Source organism: Ziziphus jujuba, chromosome 7 (assembly GCF_031755915.1).
Source record: "Ziziphus jujuba cultivar Dongzao chromosome 7, ASM3175591v1".
NCBI lineage: Eukaryota > Viridiplantae > Streptophyta > Magnoliopsida > Rosales > Rhamnaceae > Ziziphus > Ziziphus jujuba.
The window spans coordinates 28,036,002-28,050,220 of record NC_083385.1 but is presented as its reverse complement, the minus strand read 5'-3'; positions in this window follow the sequence as shown (position 1 = coordinate 28,050,220).

Sequence of the window (14,219 nt, the reverse complement as noted above, 5' to 3'; positions counted from 1 at the left end):
AAGTGAATGGTTGTAAGTATAGTGGGAATTATGGTTGCTTGGGTGTTCATTGGAGCTGTTGCCCCAAGTCCATAGTGTGGCAATTGCTTCTGCATTGGAATTGAATAGAATTATTTATAATGCTTTAATCAATGCTTATGGAAAATGTGTTGAAGTTAATACCTTATATTCATTATTTAGTAGAATGCCAAAGAGGGATGTTGTGTCTTGGATTTCCATGTTTGTTGCTCATGTTTAGACATTAGACTGGAGAATGCTTGTAGTATATTTGAATAAATTCCATTTAGAAGCATAATGTCTTGGACTGCTTAAATTTCAGGTTTTGTACGATATAGGTGTGGGAATGAAGCTTTAAAATTTTTTGAGAAAATGCAAGAAGAGGGTATCCAACCAAGTGTGCATACATTAGTTTATGTTTTGAATGCTTATGCTGATTTGGTGCTTGTTGAAAGAGGTAAACGAATTCATGGACACATAATTAGAAATAGAAATAGTAGTGAGTTGTTTAATTTGTTTATTTTAAATGCTTTAGTTGATGTGTGCAACAAATGTGGAAATATAAAATCAGCTAAAACCTTGATTAAGCTGATTCATGAAAAGAATACTGTTAACAAAACTTAATAATAATTGGATTTTCTCAAAATTGTCTTGAAGAGGAATCTTTTATTGCTTTTATAATGAACTCATTAATTAGTTCATAATTATATACTGAACTCATTAATTAGTTCATAATTATATATTGAACTCAATATTAGGAACTAATAATTATAAATGTGGGCATTCATTTATATCCAAGTAGCAAAAGTTGGAGTTGTATTTGATATCTATGATTTTGTCATTGATTTTGCTTAGGGATTGTGCATCAGTATAGACAAACTTGATATATTTGTGTTGTCTAAATCCATTGTCAACGTTTGATTTAGATATAATAATTACTGGAATACATACTTAATCTTACCTCCTGAAGTGGCACTAATTGTTGATGGCATAGGTGATAAACAAGATCTAGATATTGTTGTAGTTTTCACCAGTGAGATTAAAGACCTAAATGAAAGGAAGATGCTTTATCATCAGCATATTTTGTGTTTGGCTATCTCAATCTCTTCTATGGATCTGATGGCATTTTAGCTGTTATTAGTTACTGGTACCAAGGAATTCATTCATTTATTCTAAGTTCGACTGCAAATTAATTAAGCAATACATCTTTAGTTTATATGGATGATAGAGGACAAGTTTTATGAACTTTAACATAGTTTCTATTGATTTTGCAGCATAAATTTTTACCATTAAGGTTTCTTGTGGAAGTGCTTTCTTGTGTTATGATTCAATTAATGGATGGTCTAGAACTTTATTTTTAATTGTTTCATGAGCCTTCTAAAGAGATGCATATCTCTCTTTTATTCATTAGAATGTCTATTCTTTATCAAGTAATATTGCCTTCTTTGAACATATAATCCAGCAGTTAATTCAAACATTACATTATTGTTATGATAAAAGCATCTAGGGCACCTTCCTAGTGTGGGAAATATTTTCTTTATTCACTAATAAGTGTGGTTTACTTTTAATTTATTGACATTAATTTTTTTGTTTTTTTGATGATGGTTGAAATTCTCTTGTTGGACAGTTGCTTTAGGAAGTTAAATGATGATAACAAATTATTGAAAATAATTAGTTAGCTTAAGGTTGTTGTCTTACTGATTATTATTACATGCAAAAAAAAATGAAGATTTATTAATATTGGTGGCGTAATTTATGGAATATGATTATTCGTAGCAAGGTGAAGTTATTTGTCTAATGTGCTTGTAATTTTACAATTCCATGTAGTTTTGAATTATCTAGGAAAGACATTTTGGTTTGTCCTAAATGTCTCTTATGTGATAATATTTAATTGGTTTCAATGCTTTATGGGTTTGTTTGAAAGCACAGAGGTTTTGGAAGAATTTTATTTTATTTTCAATTGTTAAAAGGGGGTTTTATGACTCTTTTGATTCTTTATGTTGTTGGGCCCTATCTTATTTAACTATTTCTAACAAAAGGAAATTATTTGTCTAATGTGCTTGTAATTTTACAATTCCACGTAGTTTTTAATTGTCTATGAGAGGCATTCTGGTTTGTCCTAAATGTCCTTTATGTGATGATACTTAATTGGTTTAAATGCTTTATGGGTTTGTTTGAAAGCACAGAGGTTTTGGAAGAATTAATTTTTTTTTTCATTGTTAAAAGGGGTTTTTTTTTTTTTTTTTACTTTTTCGATTATTTATGTTGTTGAGCCCTATCTTGTTTAACTATTGTTCAGATGGAGAGATTTGTATGGTATGCTTGGAGTTTATGGTATTGAAGGAATGATGTTGTGCATGGCAATTTGGTTAGGAAGGGTATTTGGCTGGCTAATAATGTGTTTCACCTACAAGCAAAATTTACTGCCGCTATTAGTTCTGGTGTAAAATAGCAATTTTTGGTTTCTCAATATAGATGAGTACCATCATCTAGTTCTTCTCTTAAAAATAACATTGATGCAGCTTTTAAAGATAGGGATAAGTAAATAAGAGTTGGCATTGTGGTTAGGAAAGCTAGTGGCGATTTCATAGGTGCAATAGCAAAACCTTTTCATACTTGGTGGAATTCATTATATACTAAACTTGTAACTATTCGGAAAGGCATTGTGCTTTGATTGGATGCTGGTTTCCATGATGGAGAAATTGTCAATGACTCTTTATAAGCTATTTGACTACTTCAAGATTCTAATGTGTTTAAATAAAAATTGTTGATCATATTAAAAGCTTACTGGTTGACAATTCTAGTTTTAAATGTAGTTTTGCTAAGAGAGAATCCAACCATGTGGGCACTTTTTATTGCTTAACATGCCGTTCGTTTTACTTCTTTTATTTTTTGGCTTTAGGATGAACTTGACTGGACCACACGTTTCCTTCAATGTGATCTTTATCTTTCTGGTTTTTATTGAATGGAATAATTTTCATTTCCCAAAAAAATTTTGTTTGATACATGTTGCACCCATTAGGAATGGCAACGAGGTGGCACGGGGTACTAGGTAGGCCTTAGTATTAGCTCCATCACCGTCTTTTTCCTTTTTGTTTTTTTTTTTTTTTTTTAACGGAAAGGGTTGGGGAATTCCAAAGGCAAAGTGGGGATTCTCTATTTACCCACCATCACAAAACATTAATAAAAAGTATTTAACAAAAAATTATGTTTTTAATAATATATTATATATTCATATTTACTAATATAATTATCTTTAAGTATAAACTATGTATACAAAATGTAAATATAAATATGTTTTGGTCAATTAATATATATATATATATATATAAACAGGGTAAGAAATATAATTCATATCCCCACCCTAACCCCGAACCAAGGTATGGATATTTGACCCGTCCTTACCTTAATTTCCTATTTAATGTAGGATTTTTCCCACCTTATTAGGGATAGACCTTATAGGGATTGGGGATAGTAAGGCTAAATTTTCATCTCTAGCATCCATGACCACATTGGCTTAAGGGAGTTAACTTCTTCGTTATGGAAAAATTATTTTGTAATGTTACACACATGGAATTTCCTTAGATGGAATGTGAGATTGAACTAGATTAAACTAGACTAAACTATTTGAAATCCTATCTAACCTAATTTAATTGGGCTAGACTTAGAATAGTTTAGTCCAATTTAGACTAGTCACGTCTCAAACCAACCCTGTACAGAGTATTCGTTGAGGCAATTACCCTTATTAATTCTCGTGCAATTCTTTTTCTCTTTTTTTTTTTGAATCATTTTTTAACAATTTTCTCTACATCCCAATGTTTTGAACAAACCCATGATCGCTTAGGTATGAGAGATGTGGTGTGAATGGCATACTAACTTAGCCAATTTATCCTGATTAATTCTCATGCAGTTTGCATTAATCTTTTTAATAAATAAGGTAAATTGGTAAGAATTGTACTTGACATGGATGTTAAAACCTTCCAAATATATATAAATTAATCATAATATAAAACCATTAGAGGTATATCAAAGTGAGAAGATGTCCAATGTGCCAAACTACTAATGCCATGTTTGGTGTGATGGAATCTTTGATGGAGTGAAATGGGAAGTGTAATGGTTGGTCTCTTTAAAATTTATCATGGTTTTCCGTTACAAACACCAAAATCAATTTCGTAGTTCATTCCATCCTTCAATGCTTTTCATTCTAGTAATTATATTCAATCATTTTCCATTTTTTATTCTAACCAAATAATATTTTTAAAAAATAATTACAACCAAACAATATTTAAAGGGTTAGAACCTGAAAATATTGGAAATCTATGCATACACCTTGAAAGAGTAGAGAACTGATATTCATTGGTAATCAAACTTTTCTAATTTTTTGATAGAAAAACTAATATAGAGAAATGACAATCCATATCACTTGCATAATTGCTACCATCATATTGGAAGCCATATTTTTTATGTTTAATAAAAAAAAAGGGATATTTGCAGGCATATACCCAAACTTTGTCGAGATTGATACATTGCATCCTAAACTATTTTTCTTGACATTATGCACCCCAAAATTCTATTTACTTGCACTATTGGTTCATTTGTTAAAAATGCATAACAGAATAATCACGTGTCACACATGTGCTTGCAGGCAAGGTTAATTTAGGTAATTTTACAACTTTTAGAATCCATCCATACAAAGCTTTACTGATGGTCTTTACAAGAAGAGGAGTCTTTCATAGGGTTTTAAACTGATTAAGAAGGGATTTCACCATGGATTACAAGCTGATAGAATAACTTATACTATTTTACTATCTAAGCACTGCAAGAAGGGTGATACTAGGGGAACCCTGGTGTTTTCTAATAAGATGGTCAAAGTTCATTTCCAACCTAATACTTACTGTTATACCACATTGATTGCCTCTTTCTGTAGGCAAAAGAAAACCATTCAAAATGTTTATAAATAATGCTTACTTTGAAATATGTTTTTCTTTTTTGTCACTGGTTATGTCTAATTTAGGATGTGCTTTAAATGATAGTGAAACTTTTTTTCTAAAAGAAGATTACCCAACTGTTCTAAAAAGGCTTCGGCATTATGTGAATGCCTGGGTGATATGGAATTGAACATCAAGTAGCTTGCTAGTACCCCTTACCCACATTGGTCATTACCAAAAAAAAAAAAAAAAAAGAGTTTTGCTATTTGTTACCATTGGTGACAATCTCCATCCTATGTGTCAAAGTATAATTGGAGTATTCAATTATATTATTTTTTATTCTAAAACTAACAGGACTGCCTCCCAGCTCCTTCTTAGAAGCCCAAAGTGGACCCGCCTAAGAAAATTCCACCAAATCAGTACCAAAAAGTCTAATGGAACATTCTCATAAAATGAATATAACCCAACGATACAAGTAGAATATCAATAATACATCTAAAAGATTTACTATAAATCAACAATATCAAATCAAGAGTTTCAACCCTAATCCAAAGAAAAATAAAATAAAATAAAGAGTCATACATATTAGACCAATCTACCAAAGCAATTTAGAAAAGTGCTAAAAGTTTAATACTAAATAAAAGACAATATAAATGATAAATCTAGCAGAAATATATGAAAAGGATAATACATCAATAATGGAGCAAAAGTGGTGATAAAGATATTAGATGATGTTATACTGGGAAGATGATAAGATGCAAGATGTAGTGTGTAACCTATCAACTGAGGTCCAGAGAAATAATTTAAAAATACAAAACTATACAACAAGCTCAGTGAGTGGAATAAATCAATAATATAAAAATAGTCATTTAGAATTCAAACATTTTTCACTCAAGACCTTACTTTCACTCATTTGAAAAGCTCTTCTTTTTAAAACCATTTTACAAAATTCAACTTATACCCCAAAACAATATCATAGGAAGAACACTTCATAATTAAAGAATTTAAAATATCATTAATCAACTGAAATATAAATTTAATACTGGACAATAAAGTTCATAATCATTATTTAAAAACATAATGAAACATAATAAAACCACTAAGATATTTATATCAGAAAGAATACATACAACGTAGCACATGATACACTCAGTGCACCATAAGAATACATATAATATACCACATGATATACTTAATGCTACTAGATGGTGCACGGTGTCCTGAAACACCACTAGATTATAAAGAGATATACAGAAATCAATGTCATGAGGGAGTAGCACACAATTCATCATCACTTCAAGAAAATGGCACACAACTCATGATCATTCTCTCATATCATGATAATATGTCATTCCTTGGTCATGAGGAAGTGACACACAACTCATCATTACTTTGAGAGATCGGCACACAATTCATCATCATGCCCTCATGTCACGACTACACATAAAATGACTAAGTTTATGCACAACTAATAATATAAATAGAATCGTTGATACTATATGGTACACTCTTTAAAAACAACAATGTGATATTTATAAACCATTATTTAAAAATCATACGTTCTATTTTTCCTAAACAAATACAGTACCATAAACTGGAATTTAATATTCAAATACAACCATTCATTTAAATACTTCAAATATTAAAAATCATCATTTCATATCAAAACATAAATACCAATAGGGAAATTATATATTACTCATAAACTATTTTTAAGTATTTTGAAATATAAACAGTTAAACATGCTTAAAAATATATAATTTCAAATCCGCTTTCTCAAAATAATTATTTTCAAAAGAACTAATTCATCAATTCAAATACCCATATATTTAAGTACCAAAATTTTCAAGCTTGCCAGAAATTCATTTTAATTTAAAACCATTTAAAATCTTAATAAAAGTCATATGATATGATAATACATATATGTAAAAGCATATAATATACTTGTATATGATATGTATAATTGTACCAACATGCCCAAAAACCATTTTAAAATAAAGACCACTTACAAATATCGTTGATGTCCACTCCTACTCTGCAAAATCATCGATGTTCTCAGTACGAGTGCCTATTATATAAAAAAAAAAATAGGCTTCAGGAATCAAACCCAAGGTGTTCATGCATACCAAATGTCTTAAAATACTCCAGACAACTTTAAGATAGTATAAATTGGACATCAAAGGGTCTAATTATACTATGAACATTTAGGATATGATATCCAAAATTGAAAATTTTCACATAGAGGGCAATTTAAAGAAATTAAACCTTCCATTGAGTCCCATTAAAACCTAATCAAACAAATCCAATTTCAATTTTGTCTAATTTATTTAATTATATCCAAACACAGTCCAATTTTTACTTTGATATTCAACTAATTAATCCAAAAATAGAAAAATTATCAAACAACAACCAAAATTTACAAACTTTATATTAATGGAAAGCTTATGGAATGGGTAACAAGAATCTAACCTCGCATTTATCCAAAAATGTAGCCAGTGGCCGGAAAACACATTAAAAATTTGGCCAAATTTTATGTTGATGGATCTCTCCAAACCATGAGGAATTTCGACAAATGGAGGCCAAATTCAAGCTCGAAGGGTCCAAAATAGGGGGTAAGAGGTAGGGGTTAGCCTAGAATAGCCGGAAAATGAGAAAGTCTCTGATGACCCTTGAGCCATTGTCGTCGCCAACTTTGCCCGCTCAACTTGGGCACATCCAGCGGCAATTTTGTTGGAAATTTGTAGGTTGTGATCACTGGAGTATGGGTTTCATGCTTAGCACATGGTTGTAACAGAGGTCAGAAATTGATCAAAGCCAAATTGATCCAGTTAGTGCTCAAACGACCCCAAATTAGGTCTCTCTTTGATCTACTAGATTTTTCAAAGATTTTGAAACTTTTTGGGTATTTTTCAATTGTGTAATGAAAGCATGATTCTCCATGTATGTATATAGACCTTTGGATTATTAACAGACAAAAATTTGATACTAGTTCAGACACTAATATATTACTGATGATCGAAATTTCACGGAGCCATAACTTGGCATTAAGGGTGCTACTAGTCTATAAACTCATATCGATGAACTCTATGCTATGGTGTATTGGTCAAATCAAAATTCTTAACCATTTAAAAAGTCAAACTTATGACTCATTAACAGTTTAGTTGTCAAACCTAGTCAAAATTTCAGAATTTCAGGCATTTACAAGAACAAGGTGTTACAATCTACCTCCCATAAAGAAATTTTGTCTCAAAATTCATACATACCTACTAAGATATCAAAGGTGGCCTAAGCCTCTGGTTAGGTCATAACAAACATTTCACCTTTGCCTGCTGGACATGCCCTCTAACCTTTGACTCTAGCTGTAACTGTGGATTACTGTCCATTATTAGTGGATCCTCTTATAGGCTAGCCTACATGTACACTTGGTTTCTTATAAACATCATCCTGCTGAAGTTTAGCACCGGATCTAAAAGCTCCTACCTCACTTTATCCTAGATAAGGACATCCATTCATAAAGTGTCTTGGCTGCACAAAAAGAAAAAATACTTCATCCCATTGACAATGTCCATGTGATATCAACTGTAAAGTCTGCAACTAGTATGAAAATTGTCTTGGCTTGAAGGTCTCTGATGATGACCTTTACCACTGCCCATTGTTTGTTGCCTAGAGCTCAACTGTGACCACCTCTATGAGATATACCATCTTTGGGACTATAACTGCCTCCTTTGAATCCTCTATGATTGAATGTCCTTAAGTTGAAACTGCTTCGCTTAGATGGTCCTTAACTAGGAGTGCCTAAGACGTATCCTCTGAAAGTCATCATCGAGATCTACACCTCTCCATCTGTGCCTCAAACTGTAAGGCTACCTCTAATAGAGCTTGATTGGAAAGATGATGAGCTTTTGACACTTAACCCATTCAAAAACCTCTGCTTCTGCTCTTCGTCATTATGAATCATGAAAAGACCAAACTGTGACAACTCCCTAAACTTCTGCCCATACTCTACTTTTAGACTCCCTATGAGATGGAGAACAAAACTCTGCATTGAAAGCCTCCTTAAATTGATCCCAAGTGTGATCTCATACCTTCTCACTCACCAACCTACCAAGTGTGAGTATCACTCTTTAAAAGAAAACCAGCAATTCAAACCTTGTCCTCATCAAGACATTGCATGCCCCCTTCCAGAATCTTCTCAACCGTAACCAAGCAAACCAAAGTTACTAAGGGATTAATGGTGTGCTCAAATGTCACTGAACTTAACTCTCTAACTTGCTTAACAATGGGCCGAAAGGTCAGTGCAAATACCACTCAACACAGCCTTAACCAACTGCTTTAGCTCAAACCCCGAGGTAGTGATACGAACCTAGGTTGACTCGTGCCTAAACCCGTATTATATTAGCCTAGATCTCAATTAAGTGTAAGTTCTTATGAAAACCTTAACCCCTAACTAACATGTGATTAGAAACCTTGGTATAATGAAGACGCTACAATAGGTGATGGTTATCCTATTGATAAGTTAAAACTAAAACACTCACTCTCTAATGGTGTTTTAGGTGTTCAAAGAGAATAAAGAGAATTGTATCTCATAATTAATTTTGTATATATTATTAAATATGTGTTCTTCCTCAAAATTAAGCCCTCAAATAGACTAGACTCACAAAACAATAAACCCTAAAAATTTATGTTAAATGTGCGGTCCCTACAAGCTGGTTTTAAATGCTTTTGATTCTACCTTGTCATGTTTCCATGGCCTCTTGGTGATATCCATTGAATCCATGAAGTTTTGGATCCATTTGTGGCTACCTCGGAGTCCATATTTGTACTAAAACAACTACCCGGCTCCGGAATGGCTTCCACCGCTTTGTATCTTTGGGTATAGACAAGCCCTTTTGAGAATTGGTTATTCCCTGTATAGATGCAGCCAGGTTGTCATTAACTCTCTTGGCTTGAGCCCTAGTGATTGGTTTGTTCTTCATCCATATCGGGTCACCACCCCAACGGATTGTCAGTTGTGTGCATTCGGGCGGATTCTCATCATTCCCCTTCTTTTGAAAAGGATTTGCCTTCAAATCAAAATCATCACTTGTAGTAAAAGGAGATAAGTCAACAACATTAAATGTGGCACTAACATTATACTCACTTGGCAAATCAAGTTTGTAAGCATTGTCATTTATTCGCTCCAAAACTTAAAAAGGTCCATCTCCACAAAGCATAAGCTTGAACTTCCTTTGTTTGGGAAATCTCTCCTTCCTTAAATGCAACCAAACCCATTCTCCAGGTTTAAAGACAACTTGTTTTCGGCCTTTATTAACACTCTTTGCATATTGCTCAGTCCTCCTCTCAATGTTTGCTTTAGTCTTCTCATGAATCTGCTTCACAAAATCAGCTTTTTGTTTCCCATCTAGATTAGCATGTTCACTTAGAGGTAAAGTTGTTAAATCTAATAGAATCAAAGGATTAAATCATAAACAATCTCAAATGGTGAATATTTAATGGCTTAATGCAAAGATCTAATATAAGCAAATTCAGCATATGGCAAACATTCTTCCTATGTTCTTAAGTTTCAACTAATTAAGGCCTGTAACAATACAAACAAAGTCATATTTACTACTTCAGTTTGTCCATTAGTTTGTGGGTCATAAGTAATTGAAAATAAAAGTTAAGTTCCTAACTTAGCCCATAAATTTTTTTAAAAATAACTTAAAAACTTAGCATCCCTATCCGAAACAATTTTTCTAGGCATACCATGCAATCTTACAATTTTCTTAAAGAACAAATTAGCAACATTAGATGCAGCATCAATTTTATTATATGCAATAAAATATGCCATCTTAGGAAATTTATCCACAACAACAAATATTGAATCCCTTACCTATCCTTAACCTAGGAAAACCAAGAATAAAATCTATAGACAAATCCGACCAAGGAAAAGAAGGAATCGGTAAAGGGAGGCACAAACCGTGCAATTTCAACTTGGATTTGGCTTTTCGACACTTCAAACATCTTTCATATATTTTCTCCACATCTTTCCTCATGTTAGACCAATAAAAGTGCTCTTACAGCAAGGATAAAGTTTTTAAAACACCAAAATGACCCATTAAACCACCACCATGACCTTCCCTCACTAATGATTCCCTAATGCTATAATTAGGCACACAAAGTTTGTTTTCCCTAAACAAATTCCCCTCAAATATGTAAAATTTATTAAAACCATGTTTTAAACAGGTCCTAAATATTTTCCCAAAGACACTAGCATGCTCATAAAGTTTTTTTAATTGTTCAAATCCAAGTAATCTAGCATCTAAGGTAAAGAACAATACATACATTCGGGATAATGCATCGGCGATGACATTTTCCTTACCTTTTATGTAGCGGATGACATAAGAAAATGTTTTAATGAAATCAATCCACTTAGCATGCCTTTGATTAAGCTTCCATTGACCTTTAATATGCTTTAAAGATTCATGATTCGTATGAATCACAAATTCTTTTGACATTAAATAGTGCTGCCACGTTTCCAAAGCTCTCACCAAAGCATACATCTTTTTTATCATATGTTGGGTAGTTTAGTACAGCTCCATTCAATTTCTCACTAAAGTAGGCTATGGGTATTCATTCTTGTATTAAGACAGCTCCAATACCTATCCTCGAAGCATCACATTCAATTTCAAAAATTTTATCAAAATTAGACAAAACTAGTAAAGGTGCATTAGATAATTTTTCTTTCAACAAATTAAAAGATTTATCTTGTGCTTCCCCCCATTTAAAGCCAACATTCTTCTTCATAACTTTGATCAAAGGTGCTGCGATGGTACTAAAATCCTTGACAAATCTTCGATAAAAACTAGTCAAACCATGAAAGCTCCTCACTTGGGTAATGGAGGTGGACTCTTGGATTTTTTTTTCACCTTGGATTGATCAACTTTAATTCCTATAGTACTTACAACAAATCCTAGAAAAACAAGTTCACTTTTGCAAAAATAACACTTTTTTAAGTTAGCGAACAACCTTTCCTTTCTAAGAATGTTTAAAACTTGCCTAAGATGTCCTACATGCTCATTTAGATGCCTACTATATACAAAAAATATCATTAAAATAAACAACAACAAATTTTCCAATGAATGGTCACATAACATGATTCATTAATCTCATGAAAGTGCTATATGCATTAGTTAAACCAAAAAGCATTACTAACCACTCATACAATCCATACTTAGTTTTAAATGTGGTTTTCCATTTATCACCCTCTTTCATTTTAATTTGATGGTATTCACTCCTAAGATCAATTTTGTTAAAATACATGCACCATGCAAAATTCATCTAGCTTGTCATCTAACCTAGGAATGGGATGTCTATATTTAATGGTAATATTATTAATAGTCCTACAATCTATACACATGTGTCATGAACCATCTTTCTTAGGTACTAACAAAACAGGAACAATACATGGACTCATACTCTCATGAATGTAACCTTTGTCAAGCAATTCACTTACCTGCCTTTGTAGCTCCTTTGTCTCCTCGGGATTACTTCTATATTTAGGATTATTTGGAATTGTAGCTCCTGGCACAAAATTAATTTGATGATTAATCCCTCAGATATGTGGTAAACCATTAGGAATTTCCTCCAGAAAGACATCATCAAATTCATGCAAAAGAAAAAAAGAATAGAACTTGGTAATTCAAGTTCTTCGGAATTAGCTTGATCATTAAAAAATACATCTTTATAAATCATAACCAGCAATGGTTTCTCACTCAAGATGGCTTTATTAACATCCTCAAGCCTAAGCTAATTTTTTATTTTATTTTTCCTCTCTTTTCTTTCTTTTCCTTTCTCACTAATGGGTTGCCTTTTCTTTACCTCACTCTTGGCTTTTTCACTATGTCTCTAGATTTTCTTAAGCTTCTCCTCGCCCTCGGATTTCTTTCTTTCTTTTCCCCCTAATTTGAGTTTAGGATTCTTATCTAGTTGTTCGTATAGGTTCTTATTCCCTTGAATAATTGTTGAAGCCGTGGGTGCCATACTAGCCTTTTCTCTAAGCTTTTCGCCTCTTTCCTTTGTTGCATTTGAAGTTGATTTCTAAATACTTCCTTTGGAGTTAATGGCTCCAGCTTAACCTTTTTTCCTTTAAACTTAAATACAATGGAATTCTCTCTCCCATAATGTATGGCATCCTTATCAAATTTCCATGGCCTACCCAACAAAATATGACCCACATGCATAGGAACAACATCACACAATACAACATTCACATATTTATCAATGTTGAATTTTACTTTGGCTTGTTTATTTACTTTCATCTCACCACTATCATTAAGCCATTGTAATCTATATGGTTCTGGATGTTTAAGGTTGCTAACCCCAATTTATCAGCTATCAAATTACTAATTACATTTGCACAACTTCCACTATCAACTATCATATTACAAATGTTACCTTGAATTTTGCATAGGGTATGGAATATATTCTCTCTTTGAATTTGGTCCTAATCATTGTATACTGTTAGAACCTTCCTTGCCACCAAATTCAATTTAGCCCTAAATGCCTTGAAAGTTTTAGATTCATCATGCCCTTCATCTCCAACTTCTTCATCATCAAATTCGGCTTCTCCTTCACTTTCTTCACTTTCCGATTCTAGCTCACCATTACCTTTTAGCACCATGATCCTCCTATTCGGACATTGACTAGCAATTTATCCTCATCCCTAGCACTTAAAACACATAATTTCACGAGTTCTAGAAGGTTTAGGATCAAATTTACCTTCACTTTTGTGTGCTTAGACAGATTCAACTTTGGACTCCCTTTTTTGGGTGTGTGGTGTTTTCTTTCCCAAGTTTCGGCTTTTGTCTTGCTTCAAACATGAGATTGCGTCTCCAAGCATTCGAATTTGATCTCCCACTATTTGAAACTCCTCCAAGACTTGTGCCCCTCCACTTGAATTGATTCTCAAGTTTGATAGCCACATGCAACATCTCTTCCAATTCCATGTATTGTTGCAATTCTAATTGGTTAGCTATCTCATGATTCAATCCACCTAGAAACCGTGCCATGGTTGCTTCTCTTTCTTTATTTGTGCTTAATCTCATCATGAAAATCTCCATCTCCTTGTAATAATCCTCCACAGACCTACTACCTTGTGATAATGCTTGGAGTCTTTGATGTAGCAACCTATGGTAATGAGTCGGTACAAATTGCTTCCTCATGGCTCCTTTCATTTGTCGCCAAGTAGTAATCAATTCATCACCTACTCTCCTTAGGGTATTTTGTTCATTTGTCTACCACTAGAGTGCATAA